The following is a 14512-nucleotide window of genomic DNA, read 5'->3' on the forward strand; positions in this document are numbered from 1 at the left end:
GCTCTCTTGCTCTCTGTCTCTCTGTCTCTCTCTCTCTCTCTCACTGATAAATAAAATAAAAATCTTTAAAAAAAAAAAAAAAGAAAAAAGAATATCTGAAGAAGTAGTACCAGTTGTTATTATCCTTTTTTTTTCCCAAGATTTTATTTATTTGAGAGAGCGCATGAGTGGGAGGGGCAGAGGGAGAGAATCTCAGGCGGACTCCGCCCTAGTGCAGAGCCCAACACTGGGCTCCATCTCATGACCCTGAGATCATGACCTGAGCAGAAACCAAGAGAGGAACACTTAACCCACCAAGCCACCTAGGTGACCCCAATTGTTACCATTCTTATCCCATTCTCCCTCATCACAGCCAGGCCAAAAATCAGCCAATTAAGTAGTATCATGTGAGGTAGTCATATAAAAGGAAACCAAAAACTCTAGGAGTGTTTTCAGACATACTTTAAAAGAAAAAAAAAAAAAAAAAAAGGCTGTGAAAGACTCACCCCAGAAGACTGGCCACACCCATATCAATGCTGCTGCTCCAAAAGGATGCTTGGCAGGTTCTCTGCCTCAAACTGAGCAGGTGAGACAGAAAAGCAGTGCTGACTCAGAAATACATTCACCCCAGGGTGTGAGGGAAGGAAAAAGAACAGTATAGTCAACCCATTACAATTCAACATGACTTCACCAAAGGTCCTGGTTCTAATTGTATCTCTGGCTGTCTGCAGACATATTTAGAAAACCCAACCAAAGGAGTAATGAATGGGTACGGAGAAAGTCAATGGAGGGGCCCAAGACTTAAGTTGAATACTCAGTGGTTGGAAAACCATTGAGTCTGTTTTGCTATCTAACTTCCCACATACCCCACTTTCCAAATCAAGCCCAAAGCTAAAGAATTGGGGTGGAGGGGGGCAGAGAAAAGAATGTGACTGAAGAAGGTTTAGCTACATTCCAACTAGCCAGCATCCCACATGGTATTAAGAGTGCCTGAGAATCCAATCCCACTACATGGGAGTTGCTGGGGCTCTGCTAACATACATCCAATTCCTCTAATCCCCCACGCCCCCCAACCCCAAACACTCTGAGAAGAAGCATAATTGAGATAGCTTGATGAAGGCACCAGCTGTTTCCACCACTCTCCCTCCCCCCAACCCCAGAGACCACAGTTCAAACTCACATCAAACACTTAATACAATTGACTGGCCAGTAGGAAGGAGAAGCCTGGACTAAAATAGCAGGAAGAGTGCCAACTGGCCCCACTTAGAAGGAATGTTTTCTTGGCTCAATTTAAAAATAAGAAACCTTTGTCACCCGCTCCCTTCTGCCCAATTATGTTCTCTTTTCTGCAACCTACCCCTCAGCATCAAATGGATTTCAGTTTCTTCCCTACAGCTCCTTGATCTATTTTCAAATGTCAGGGAATACAGAGGAGATATAAGGTTGAATATAAAGTAATGTCTGGGAGACGGGGAGGCTTCCTGGACTGCAACAGCCAAACCCACCACAGGGCTCTCACATAAGAGCAAAGAGACAAAAGACCACACAACACCTGTCTCCACGTTTCAAATGAGGAAAGAAGGGAGTGAATATGATGTTCCCAGACTTGAACAATGATGGTAATCTGATTTCCCAAGGCACAGGTAGTCAGTGAAAAGTATTAACATGATCAGTCCCTCCCCCACCCATATTAGAAGTTGGCCAGAGCTAGCCAAGGAGGAAGGGAAGGAAGCCAACACTTCCTTTTCAGACAGGAAGTAACATTGGCCCTTCCTGTTGAGTTTTAAACAAATTGTCCAGCTGAGTTTCAGTGAGAACATCCTCTCCTGAATCTGTTCCACAATTTCAAAATGGAGAGGGGAAGTGGAGATACGGTCTAAAAGTCTCCCTCCCTCACAACAGGCGAGTTCTCCGTACCATGCTAAGTACTGGCATAACCCCCAAATCAGGCAGTGACATCTGTAATTCCTATACAATACAACATACAGAGGTAGAAAACTTCAAATTAGTCAACTTCTCATGTCCACTACCATGAACTATTCCTCTATACTTCTCATACTAATTTAATAACCACCCAACTGAGAAATCATATAGATATGCAGCTTAACTCAAATGTTCAGGTTTTATGGTCCTCGAATCTAAATTATCAGAATTACCTGGGAAGCTTTATTAAGAAAATACAATCTCTGGTCCCCTGGCTTGGCTCCATCAGAGGAGCATGTGACTCTTGATCTCAGGGTCAAGAATGCAAGCTCTACATTCAGGGCAGGGATCACTTAAATAAATAAATAAACTTTAAAAGAACAAAAAAATTAAAAATACCATCTCCCAAATCTACCTCCTCATCCCCCATACCTGAATTTCTAGAGGGAATGCCTGGGAATTCATGTTTTTAAAAAGCTCTCAAAATGACTGGTAGTCCGCTGTTGGGAACCACTGTACTAGCCTATTCCTGACAACCCTCCGACCACCACATTCCTCTAACAAGAAGGGCACTGGTTATTAAATACTGTACCGGGCCTATTATTGTCCACCAGATAGCTCAGGTCATTATTCCAGGCTGGATTAGAGGCTGATGGAAAGCATGGATTTAAATATAAGGATAGCTAGAAAGACACTGTCCTAAATCCTATACTCTAAGCTCAGAACCTAGAAAAGAATTATCTCATTTTTTTGAATCCTGAGCTGTACAACAGAGAATATCCCTATTTACAATGCAGACTGGACAACCCTGATTATTTTTTTTTTAAGATTTTATTTATTTGACAGACAGAGATCACAAGTAGGCAGAGAGGCAGGCAGAGAGAGGGGGGAAGCAGGCTCCCTGCGGAGCAGAGAGCCCGACGTGGGGCTCGATCCCAGGACCCTGGGATTATGACCCAAGCAGAAGGCAGAGGCTTCAACCCACTGAGCCACCCAGGCACCCCCAACCCTGACTATTTTTAAAACAACTTATTTCAACTGTCCTCCCAGAAACAAAGAGCTGCCAACATTGTCAAAGACTGGTTCCATATCTCACCCTAAAATATGTCCAAAGTCCCAAATCTAGAATTCACAATCCTAGATAATTCTAGTCCAATTAAAAATACTGATTCAAGGGTTACATCTGACTCTTACTCCAGCAAAAGTCACTTTAACTTCTAGTTTGAGTAAGAGCAAGTGAGTAGCAAAATGTTTTTAGAAGAACCATAAAGAGATGTATTTCCACAGGAAACGTGTCACTAAAGATTTAGGAAAGAAGAATACCACTGAAAAACACTTTCAAGACAACTACAAGCACGCGACACCTGGGTGGCTCTGTTAACTGAGCATCCGACTCCTGGTTTCGGCTCAGGTCATGATTTCAGGGTCATGGGATGGAGCCCTACAGGGGCTCTGCACTCAGCGGGGAGTCTGCTTTTGAGACTGGCTCTCCCGCTCCCTCTGCCCCTCCCCATTCACGTGCGCGTGTGCTCTTGCCCTCTCTAAAATAAATAAATATTTTTTGAAAAGACAACTACAAACATCTATGAATACTGAAGTAATATGCACCAAGCAGTTATTTAAAGCAACTTCAAAATTAGGGGAATCTGTGATTGCCTAGAGTTTTTCCTATGCAAGATGACACAGTTACTTGACCAAAGAAGGGGATGGTAAGGAAGTAAATATTTCCTGACTGAGGTCATCTCCCAAGGATGATATTAAGTAACAGGATAACGACAGATAGGTATAATTAAAGAGAAGGACAGAGGGTAATCAGGTCAAGTTGTAGGGCTAAACTCCAAACTGAGAGAGAGAAAGGGAGACAGAGAGATTCTTTCACTGAAGGACAAGACTAGCTAAACCAGATTATCTTGAGAGGGAAAGTAAGAATGGGTGAGTCAAAACACAAGTACTCTGGAAATCAAATATCCTTTTACTTTCGCAAAAATGGCTGCCATAGTACATCAATCACTAAATAGTGGGTACTTATCCCTCGATCCCACCAAAGTCAACCAGGCCAAGTGGCTCAGTATGTCCTTAATAAGCCTTAATGCTTAAACATATATCTGGAAAAGGAAAACAGTGCAAAACAGAAATATAAATATGGTGACCTATATCATGGTCCCTGAAGCCATTAAATACCAACGATTAGGACTTGGGGGAAGCAGGAGCCTTTTCGTCAAATGAACAAAGGAAAACCAACAGATAAGTGGGGCAGGCATATTTGGTCATAAAACAAAGGAACAAATGTACTCAAAAGGAAACCATACCAGATCTAGGCTATCAGTTCTCCTGTTAAAGTTGACTATGTAGATAAGAAGGTAGAGAAATATACTTCTCTAGGGAAGAAATTTTTTTAATCTTACTTCCCAAACACATATAAGCTTATTTTAAGTAGTTCCCTACTATTATATTCTCCAAGACAAGGGTCATCAACCTATGCAAAATGCTACTCTGCAAATTATGTGCTGACTATACTCACACAGAACTTCTGCAATGGGACAAAGATAGAGGCTGGGTCAGGTATTGCCTCAACTCTTCACAAAGAACACACAAAAAATTGTTAATGGCTGCTGTCACTGGGGTCTGAATTGAGGAGGAGACACTTTTTTGCATTGTACAATGCATGACAAGGTCCTAAATTATCCCCTCTTCCCCCAAACACATATCCATTGAACCTCAGGAGGTCTACTTCTCCCCTCATCTCTCTTGCTCACTGGTAACAATGAGCCCCAGGACCTTTGCATTTTCTACTCCTATCTACCTGATTTTACCCTAGTTATCTTTTAGGTCTCTCTCTCAAACATATTTTAGGGGTGCCTGCGTGGCTCAGTGGGTTAAAGCCTCTGCCTTCGGCTCAGGTCATGATCTCAGGGTCCTGGGATCGAGTCCCGAATGAGGCTCTTTGCTCAGCATGGAGCCTGCTTCCTCCTCTCTCTCTCTCTCTCTGCCTGCCTCTCTGCCTACTTGTGATCTGTCTGCCAAATAAATAAATAAAAATCTTCAAACATATTTTATTAAGTGAGACCTTTCCCAACCACTCTCTAATATTCAAAAACTTCCCCCTACCCTTGCACTTCTTATTCACCACTCTACATATTCTGATTTTTTTTTAAAGATTTTATTTATTTATTTGACAGGCAGAGTTCACAAGTAGGCAGAGAGGCAGGCAGAGAGAGAGGGGGAAGCAGGCTCCCCACTGAGCAGAGAACCCGATGCAGGGCTCGATCCCAGGACCCTAAGATCATGACCCAAGCCAAAGGCAGAGGTTTGACCCACTGAGCCACCCAGGTGCCCCTGCTTTATTTTTTTTTCAGTGGTATCACCACACTCTGGCATACTATACATTTATTTATTTATTATCTCTCTCTCTCAACTAGAATATAAACTCTGTGAGGTCTATCTGGTGTACTGGAATACTCTAGTGCATAGCATACCACAGGTTCTCAAATTTTTTTATTTTTTCTAAATATTTATTTATTTGTCAGAGAGAGAAAGAGAGAGAGTACAAGCAGGGGGAATGGCAGGCAGGAGAAGCAGGCTCCCAGCTGAGCAAGGAGCCCGATGTGGGACTGGATGTGGGACTCGATCCTAGGACCCTGAGATCATGACCTGAGCCAAAAGGTAGCCACTTTATCGACTGAGTCACCCAGGTGTCTCTCAAAATTCTTTTTAAATGAATGAAGATGTTTGACTTTGCCAATGAAAACAAAACGTTAAATTTTAGAAAAATAGCTTTGTTCATTTTTCTTTCTATACTTTCGTTTTGCACACAAAGGTTTATTCACTACATCTTGTCAGGAGATTTAAAAGATAACTCTTGTATTGTTACAACTAAATATTTGGAGTAAAGAAATCCTGCCCCCTCCCACCAAAAGGTTTCTAGCAAAAAAGTTCTATACCAAGAGAGTGACATTTATACGTGCAAAACAATTCAATTTTCTTTTTTAAAGATTTTATTTATTTATTTGACGAGAGAGAGAGTGAGAGAGGCACCACAAGCAAGAGAAACAGGAGAGGGAGAAGCAGGTTTCCCACTGAGCAAGGGAGCCCGGTGCGGTGCTGGATCCCAGGACTCTGGGATCATGATCTGAGCTGAAGGCAGATGAATGACTGAACCACCCAGACACCCCTTTAATTTTAAGATTTTCTAGTTTTAAGTAATCTCCACACCCAACATGGGACTCAAAGCTACAACCCCAAGAAGAGTCCCATGCTCCACCAACTGAGCCAGGCAGGTGCCCCAGCAATTCCCTCTTTCAATCAGTATGTTGGGCTATATATTGTCCTCTGAGTCTTATGAATGGTTGCAAAACAGTTATTTTCACATGTATATAAGAGCTCATGTACAGTATTAAGATAACAGGATGGGACAAAGAAAGAATGCTGTCATGTTTTCTTAAAATAGCCTAAGAAGGCAATTTTTAAAAATAAAAATAAGAAAGAGTGAAAAGATTCTTGTTTACTGTTGGAAGCTCTCTTTCTGAGAGATCTGTGATGGTATTTAATTTTAGAAATGCACTTAACACATCTTTGATTTCCATTTAATGTAACTTTCTATACTTTTTTTCTAACTGTGATCTTAGGCCCATCAGCTGGGGTCTCTTGCGGCCTGACCTTCAGCAGGGCACACATTCAAATGACCAGCTCTGTCCTGGTTTACAAAGCCGTCAATGGAGAGCAGAACAGCAGAGAAGTTACAGAACCTCCCCCTTCCGACACAGAAAGAGGGGAAACAAATCAGATTGGCACTCATTTCTCCTTTAAAACAGGCTGCTCGATTTTAAAGGTGCGCGGAATCCATACCAGCTACTTTGTTTCAAGGAAATTCACTTCACTTGCAAAGAAATGGAAACTGTAGGTGCTTTGATAAAAGGACTGAAAAGTTGACCCAGTTTCCATAACAATGTCTTATGTCCTCAACCATCAGAATATATTTTGGTTCCTTAAAATATAAGCTCCCTGAAACAAAAATCTTTTCACGCCACAAAGCAATCTCTCAATGTGCTACTGCATTCCAACAGAGAACAACACGGGAAGCACACACACAAAACTGGTAATTTACTCTTGGAAAAGTACAATTCTTTTGCTCCACTGTCAAGTGACCCAAAATGAGTAATTAATTAGTAAATGTGGATGAGATATGAGAATCAAAAAGATAACTAATATGAATCACTAGATCTTCTTGAATCACAATTTATCTTAAATCTATATCTAACGGAAATAAACCAGAAGCAGCATCCTAATACTTGTACCTTTAGCACCAAAGTACAATTTATTCTACGGTAAGAATCAGAAACTTCTTCCATATTAAGTGTTAGTAAGGCAAAGCAATACCCATGAAGACTACAAACCTCAGGAGAAAAGATAGAGGACACCAGAGATCAGGAAAACAAACAAAAAGGAGAAAATGTAGAAGAATCAGTAGACGAAAATGTGGGTTAAAAAAATGTAAAGAGCTGGGTGGGAAGTTATGATAGGAAGCTGCGGAGTATCAACAGAAATTAGTTTAAATACTTTTCAGAACACCGGTTTCATGGGTTAGTTTGACGAGAAGGAAGACCTTCACCTAGAAGAAACCTAGAAGTTTCCAGGCAAGGCTGCATCTAACACATATACATTTCCCACAGGCCACAGTTTGCCTTTTCCACATACAAGCCAGACCTCTTTCTTAGAAGCACACTTCTCACAGGAAGCACTGATGAACTCAAAATTTCTACATGCCCCAGTTTTACAAATGTCCATAAATAAGGATTGAAAATAGAGAATGATGTTTCCTGAACATAAAAGAGGAAAGTTTATTTCAAGAAAGGAGATAGTAAAAGCCTGCCTTCATTTTTATGTAGTTTCCTGTACAACCATTCATAGCTGGATATTATTCTACAAAATCCTGATTGGAAAACACTTCAAGGTAAAGAATCTGATCCAATGTCAAAAATAATAAGCCCAAACAAACCTTTTCCAGTCCCTTCTCTGCAAAACTAAAGAAAGTTTACCCTTGGATGCTAGAGTTCTATCTCTTGTAGATGGAAAAGATGGGAGAGGGACACCTGGGTTGGTCAGTGGTAAGTGTCTGCCTTTGGCTCAGGTCATGATCTCAGGGTCCTGGGATGGAGCCCCACCTCAGGCTCCTTGTTCAGTGGGGAGCCTGCTTCTCCCTCTGCCTCTGCTCCCTATGCCTCTGCTCCTTCTCCCCACAACCTGTGCACATGCACTCAAAAATAAATAAATAAAATCTTAAAAAAAAAAAAAAATGTAGAAACCTGTACGGCTGTTTGTCCCTAAAGTCTCCAAGTCTCTGAAGAAATTACCATTAAGATATTCAAGCTCTGCGGGGCACCTGGGTGGCTCAGGGGGGTTAAAGCCTCTGCCTTCAGCTCAGGTCAGGATCTCAGGGTCCTGGGATCAAGCCCCGCATAGGGCTCTCCGCTCAGCAGGGAGCCTGCTTCCTCCTCTCTCTGCCTGTCAAGTAAATAAATAAAATCTTTAAAAAACAAAAAAAGGTATTCAAGCTCTGCAATCTGTTTCTCTTCTCCCAATAATGCTCACTTTACTTTATTAAAAGTTATCCATCTCTATATTTTGGACAACCCTGCCCAAATAACTCCCCAGACTTACCTATTATTAGACACTTTTTCCCCTGTTAAAAAAAAGTTAGCTTGGGGTGCCTGGCTGGCTCAGTTTGTAGAGCATGCAAGATATCCCGGGGCTGTTAAGTTCAAGACCCACGGTGGGCATAAAGATTACTTAAAAATACTTAAAAATACTTAAAAAATTACTTAAAAATAAAATCTGGGTGGTGCAGTCAGTTAAGCAACATAATCTTGGTTTCGGCTCAGGTTGTGATCTCAGGAATCTGAGATGGAGCCCTGCATCGGGCTCCCCACTCAACTGCTTAAGACATCCTCTCCCACCACCCCTCCCCGCTGTGTGCATGCTCCCTCTCTCAAGTACATAAATGAATCCTTAAAAATAAATAAATAAAATCTTAAAAAAAAAAAAGCTTACTCATGGGAATAAATAAAATAAATAAATGGGAAGCCCATTTATTCCCTAATACAAACATCTATACCAGAGAACATCAGGTTTTAAGAGACCTTAAAGGGTCTTTAGTCCAACAGACAAAAGATACTTGAATTCATTTAAAGCACCCATTCTAACAGCAAAAACTTATAAGACATTAACATATACATACATATATTAAATCACTTAAGCATCATGACAATTCTATGAGATGGATAATAATTGTCCTCATTTTACCATCAGAGATCAAGGCTTAGAGCAGTTAAACAATCTGCCCAAGGCTACGCACTAGTAGGTAGCTGAGTAAGAGTGAATCCTAGTAGACTAGCTCAGGGATCCATGCTGGTAACCACTATGCTACTGTGCCTTGCCTCTCCAGGTCTGTGGAACTCTTAGACTGGAAATTCTGTTCCATCAGCATACTGATAAAAAAAATACAGAATAATAAAGCATTTGAGGCAAAAGGTCAACCATGGGTGTCTAAGTGACTAAAGGATACATAGCAGTTCTTGTGCTATTCCTGGAACTTTCCTCTAAGTTTGAAATTTTTTTCAAAATCAAAAGTTTGAAGTTGCTTTTATCATACAATAGGTTATCTTTTCTAAAAGTGATGACCACATTACCTTTTGGCCAGAAAAGAAGGCTTTAAGAAAACGATACTTATAACGTCCCCACTAAATGCCTCATCTAAATTGCCCACACCACTCCAGTCATACTGAAGGACTCACTGGAGAGGAAATGGCCCTAAAAATGGGGAACACTGTCCCTGAACCACAACAGTAAATGTGGGCTCTATTCTCAGTGCTTAATATTTAATAACCAATGACATGTAATCCCAAATATGGGGTGGGGGAGCACATTTACTCCCCAAAATACATTATACAATATAACCAAATACCAATCTATCCATACACTTATTTCCCCCTTGCTAGTTCTAACCAGAATAGCAGTTCTTCCCTCCTTACTATGTTGCTGCCAGGCTGTATCAATGCTCTCTATTGGAAACCTTGCAGGCTGCTGCATTTAGGGAGAGCGATCCCTATTTCAGCTTTATGATCCTGGCATTTGAATCCTTGTGCAATGGAAGAGAACATGAAATCATATACTGATAACCTATGCATCATTATTTTAGGCAAGCTCCTTGTTACTATCACTCTAAATTATCCATGAAAATTAATTTGGGTTCTCAAATTCATAAACTTCCCAATACATTTTGTGAACAAAATTTCCTGAAGTTTCATGGCAGAAGCACTAATTTAAAAAATATAATGATATCTGAACATACTTCCTTTAGAACACTGATAGTCAAAACTATCATCCCAAGCTTTTTATGGTTTTATTAATTAGTATAAATACCACTCACTTCCAACATGTCTGAAAGCAATACTTTCCTGTTGCTGCCCTGTTCCAGGTAAGCAGTGCCTCTCCCCTAGGCAATGGTTGTATTCAAGGTTTCAGTGGTTGAAGTTTACAGCTGCCTAAATTATGAAATATTAGGACCCTTACTTTTTATACTATTCTTTGGACATCCTGCCCAGAAAAGAAACAGAATCTTGTTTTTAATTAAAATTTTAAAACTTTGATTATCTCCAGAAACCTTACGTTAAAACGAGAGGAAATGTGTAAAAGGTCGAAACTACAAACAGAAAAAAAAAGCAGAAGTTTCTAAATCACAATGTGATTTCATTAATCTAGGCTGTATTGCTTCCCATCTCAACTTCCTTTCAGGCTTCCCCACAAAAGTCCCTCAATGATTCCTATCAAGTGCTTTATTTAACTAAGGCTTACTGACACCTTGGTATACACCAGACACTGAGATAGGTGCTAAGAGGACACAGAAGTAACATAGCATCTACACTCAAGCAGCTTACAGTCTAGAGGGAAAGACAAAAAAAAGTAGACAATTTTAACACAGTGTGATAAACATTATTTGAGCTACTGTTACAAGCCTCTCCCTGCAAGCTGGCAAGATCATTCCAAAATTGTCTGGAAGAAGAAATTTCACTGATAATCAAAGTTGGAGGCATTTCCGGTAAGTTTAAGAAGTCAGGATGACTTCGTCAGCAACGATGAGCACATGGGAAGATTCCTGTTTTAAAGTGAGATAATACCCATTCTAACATATTCAGCTCTCTGTGGGATTTATGGAACATGGATTTTTTACATATATTATCCCAACATGCAGGGGGTTGGAAATCTAAGTGGGGACTGGCCCTCTGCAAAATTAAACACTTCTGCCTCTAGCAAGGGCTCATTTTAGTTCTGGTTCTTGCTTCTGTTCTCTTTGGAGGATGGTAGTACATTAGTGGCTAAGTCCATGGACTTTGTAGTCAGTCAGACCAGGATTTAATCTGGCCTTGGCCATTTACACGCAGTGAGATTTTCAGCAAACCTCAGCTTCTCTGAGGCTCACATTCCTTAAAATACTGTTGTGGGAAATTAAGCAAATAGTTTATGCAAAATGCTTACCATGCAGTAAAAAAAACAAGGGGGTGGGGAGAAAGGGCTGGAAGTAACAAGGGACCATCAGATACTAAAATAGAAAGCAATAAATTATACAGAGCTAATCATTTTTTTATTCCAACTGTATAGTGATCTATGCTTAATTTATCTGCATCCGTCCTGTCTCACCCATCCCTAGAGAGCAACCATAAACCTAAGGCTGAATTGCAATTACTCGGAGCTCTTTTTTTGTTTTTTAAGTCTCAAATAGTCCCAATTTTTACACTCAGAGAACATAGCCTTGCCCCTGTGACTCTCCATAATTTGGAACCCTAAGAAAGGTGCTAGAACTCTAACCACCCAAAGAGACACCCACCTTACAGACCGTACCTTAGTCGTATAACAAAGAAACCAACAGTATATAGGAGCCGAACAAAAAAAAAAAAAAGGAAATCTGCACAACTCATACTTACTTGTCATTTTTTACCCAAAAACCAAAATGAGGAGCAAAACAGAAAATAAAAGATTTGCTTATTTGGACCCCTTGTATTTCCTGAAAGAACTAGTAGAGGTGAGGTAAAAGACAAATCTTCCATCTTATCAACCAAAATGCTCTATAGTACACACCAATCAAAACAAAGCCTCAGTCGTGGAAATAGTCCTGGACGCTAGTTACTAGGATGCTCACTGTAGCTACACAAAGCCCAGTATTTAAAGCTGGAACCAAATCACCACCACTCAGTCATCCAGAACCTATTTTCAAACTGCCTTTGTACTCCTTCTTCAGATTCCCTCATCCCTCCCCCTAAAGGTTGAGTGGGAAACCGACACTCTGGCAGCAACATGACCAACCCTCCAAAGATCCACCAAGAAACCTCCCCTCGGCTGGAGTCAAAGCAGAGAAATGTTTGAAAGAAAATTCAGAAAATATTAAATGAGAACTACAGCCCAACAGACTGTACACATTCTTTTTCCTTTCTTTTTAACTGCACTTGCTATAATTATGAGATTCAGACATCAAGACTTTACTGTAGCCCTCGCATAGATTATATTAAAAGAAGGAACAAAGTTGTTTCCTCGGAAGCCACAACCTCACAAGGATGAAATCATCTTTCAAGAAATACTCTCATTCTGGTAAAGAAATTCAAGGAAGAGTTGTGGTCTAAAAAGAATGGGGGGAGGGCACTAAACCAGAGGATTTTTAAAGATACATCCCAGTTTAAAGCTAAAGAGCTGCTTATCTATTAAGGCCCATCTTGTTACAATCAGGGCAGTATCTATTCCAGCTATAATTTTCAGACTGATTCGCATTTTCAAAGACAGAAAGAAGGGAACACTCAGTTTTCAGCTGCTGATGAGTTGGCTATATAATTATCTACAAACAGTATTTTTCCAAGAATGTACTTGCAAAAACAAAATCAAAACAAATCTTAAGATTAAATATATGAAAGCAGTCATGGGCCTTCAGCTCTTACAGATTTTTAATTCCACGGCAAATATATCAAACAAAAAAAACTCAGCTCCAAAAAACAACTTTCAGTTGGCTTAAAAATAAGAATTTCTGTTGTGCTTTCTTAAATGCATTCTAAGCACTAAAGTTTGCATTGAGTGTTTTCTCTTAGCCTCATCTTATTAAATCCACGGCCCTTTCAAGGGGCACAAAGCTAAAAATATTTCCAGGTGTGCTACCACTTTATTCAGGTGAACTGAAAAAGCATGATTAGAATTTCCTTATCCCTGGAAGCATTTAACCAAACGTTATGGTACTTGCAAACTGAACCTACACCTCCACAAATCTCTGCCGTCAAAGGTAGTCTTAGGAAGAAAGGAATGGCAGTTTGTTTAACATGGATCCATTTGTTTTCTTTTATAAAGCAAAGCAGAGAGGCTAGGTCTAGCCGGAGAATGAGGCTCCCACCCACCGCACCTGGAAAAGTAAAAGAGGGATCCACCCAGGAACAGCAGAGCTGAAACTGATCTGGGCCCTTCAAACTCTCTGGAGGAAAAAAAACACCACCATTTAAAGCTGCAAAAAACTCCCTACAACTTTCCACTTCCACAAATCTAATGATAACGGGGGGAAAAAAAGTTTTGAGACATATGAAGAACCATCCGTAAAACTAGCTTCCGACCCGGACAAATTCCTTTCCCAACCCACACGCAACATGCCAAAATACCGAACTTTCGGTTTGGGCTCTGAAAATAGAAATCTGTTAGCTTAAAACCAGAAAAAATATAAAATCAGAGAACACACCAAAATGTAAATTTACATGTAAATGTAAATTTGCTCTCACCCCTCTGAATCTATTAATCTCTATATTAGAGAGACCTAGAAGTTTGTTTCTGGGTCTTGAATATTTTACTTTCTAATATAATACCCAAATTTCCCGAAGTAAGTAGAAAGACAAAATAATAATTGCTTAAAAGTCACCCGTCAGCAGAGCAGATTCTCTCGTTTTTAACTTCCCTCTGGTTACCGTAAGACAAAAATTCGACTTGGCTTCTCCTCCTTTACCCGTCTGTACACACATTTTTTAAAAAGGCACACACCTCAAATGTGGACTTCTAAAAACCAGTCCTTTAAGAAAGAAACCCAAGGCTTCGTCAGTGTGCTGAGAAAGACAAATCCAGCAAGGTACTTGATTTTTCACCACCTCTTCCTCCTTTCAGGATCTTTCCTGCTCTTCTTTCTCTCTCTCTCTCCCTCTCTCTCAGTTTCTCTCTCTCTCTCTCTTTTTTTTCTCTCAGATCCAACACCTAAAATGGAAGTTGCACCCAGCCAAAGGCTAGGGAGCCTGGGTGGTGACAAACTGATCTGGCAGCCCTACCCCCTCGCTTTCCTAAGTGATGTCAGCCCCTGAGAACTTCCAATAGGAACCAGGCATAAATCAGGGAGCTGATTTTATCCAATAGGAAACTTTATTATAGGAAATTAAAAAAATAAAAAGGAGAGTGAGAGGAGGAGAGAAAGAGACAGGGGGAAGTTTTATATATATATTTATATTTAAAGTGGAGACTACACAATCTCTGAGGAATTGCTGCAGAGCTCCGGGGTGGGGGGAGGGACAAGGGCTTTTCGGGATGGCACGCCTAAGCTTCAGTTCTC

At 40.4% G+C, this 14512-nt stretch overlaps 1 protein-coding gene across 1 annotated transcript in view; it reads right to left on the reverse strand.

Moving 5' to 3' along the window:
• CTNND1 (catenin delta 1) overlaps positions 1-14230 on the reverse strand; it is a 47027-nt gene extending 32797 nt beyond the window's left edge. Inside the window, 1 exon segment of the mRNA XM_032846530.1 lies at positions 13957-14230. The gene's annotated coding sequence lies outside the window, so the exon portion shown is untranslated.
• Positions 14231-14512: the final 282 nt, after the last annotated feature.

Source organism: Lontra canadensis, unplaced genomic scaffold (assembly GCF_010015895.1).
Source record: "Lontra canadensis isolate GAN:19392208 unplaced genomic scaffold, GSC_riverotter_1.0 scaffold176, whole genome shotgun sequence".
In the NCBI taxonomy this organism is placed as follows: domain Eukaryota; kingdom Metazoa; phylum Chordata; class Mammalia; order Carnivora; family Mustelidae; genus Lontra; species Lontra canadensis.